This window comes from Amphimedon queenslandica, unplaced genomic scaffold (assembly GCF_000090795.2).
Source record: "Amphimedon queenslandica unplaced genomic scaffold, v1.1 AMPQUscaffold_13383, whole genome shotgun sequence".
Taxonomy (NCBI): domain Eukaryota; kingdom Metazoa; phylum Porifera; class Demospongiae; order Haplosclerida; family Niphatidae; genus Amphimedon; species Amphimedon queenslandica.
The window spans coordinates 95983-97185 of record NW_003546381.1 but is presented as its reverse complement, the minus strand read 5'-3'; the positions used below and the strand labels follow the sequence as shown (position 1 = coordinate 97185).

At 35.8% G+C, this 1203-nt stretch overlaps 1 long non-coding RNA gene across 1 annotated transcript in view; it reads right to left on the bottom strand.

Moving 5' to 3' along the window:
- Positions 1-543: 543 nt before the first annotated feature.
- Positions 544-1203, bottom strand: part of LOC109582442 (uncharacterized) — a 2150-nt gene continuing 1490 nt past the window's right edge. The window contains exons 3-4 of the long non-coding RNA XR_002185093.1: positions 625-798; positions 544-578 (exon numbers count right to left, since the gene is read on the bottom strand). This is a non-coding gene — a long non-coding RNA (uncharacterized LOC109582442). The remainder of the gene's footprint in view (positions 579-624; positions 799-1203) is intronic.

Here is a 1203-nt window from a genome sequence, read left to right as displayed (position 1 = left end):
ATTCATGCATTGTATTTGACTACAGTACTGCTTTAAAACCAAAAATTCATTATTTCCGCATGAAAAGCAAGCCACATGGTCAAATTTATTCTATTTAACGCCCAATTCAATCACGGACGTTGTCCACAAGGGAATCCTAGTTTCCAATCCCGGTTACGTAGTCTATAATATCTATGGTGTAGTCTCGCGTAGCCAGACCACACCCTCCGTGCCTACGGGGGTGGGTCTGGCAAATCATAGATACTACATACACACATGGATATGAAACAGGATGCGCTCGATCCTTGGCGCCGGAAGTGATGTATCGTGACGTTTACACTACACGTGTATAAGCATGGCACAAGCAAGATAGTGAAGAAATCCAGTTGAATTACTTACTAAAGCTCAGGTCTACAACTATAGAAGAGTTACAATCAATATTCTAGTTCTAAAAAGTGAAGATCTACTATTAAAAGAAAGAATGCACTGTGCTAAGTACTACAAAAATTATTATTAAAATTATCACTATATATAATGATTATTCTATTCTTCAGTCACCCAATAGATTGATTATTATTGAGTCTTTTAACAAATTTTAACTATAAAAATAGCAATAAAAACATTGACAACAATTATTATAAGCACTTGCTGTATCACCATACAGTACATACTGTAATGTACATCATCTCTATCTTGATAGTTCTCTGTGGTAGCATAAATATGAAGCTTTACAATCATGTAATAATGTCTCATCAATGCCACTGAAATCCTGCTTGTGTTCCTTGGTAAATAACCTATTCTTTCACTGCTCAGTTCTCACTAAAAATGAAACCACACCCTTTGAAACACTTGCAAAAAATATACTACCTTAAGGAGACAATTATTAGCGTGTACTTATTTTAGCGATTTTCATGAAACTGACATTTGGCTGGTACTTAATTTAGCGTTTTTGATCATTTGGTATTAATAACTTCTAGAAGAATTAAAGGGGCGAGCCTAAGCAAGCTATAGATTATGTGCTGTGATCTACATGTCTGAGCTAGCAAAGCAATTGCACAAGTCTAAATACAGCAGATCTTGTTGCATTAATCTTGCTGAAATTGCTTCATCACTGACTCAGCAGCCATTAAAGTTATCTTGCTTACAGTTAGAAGCAGTCACTGAACGAAGAAGATTGTCATCTGCTTTGTTAACCTAGGCTAACTGCTAGAGAAGTCTTGGACA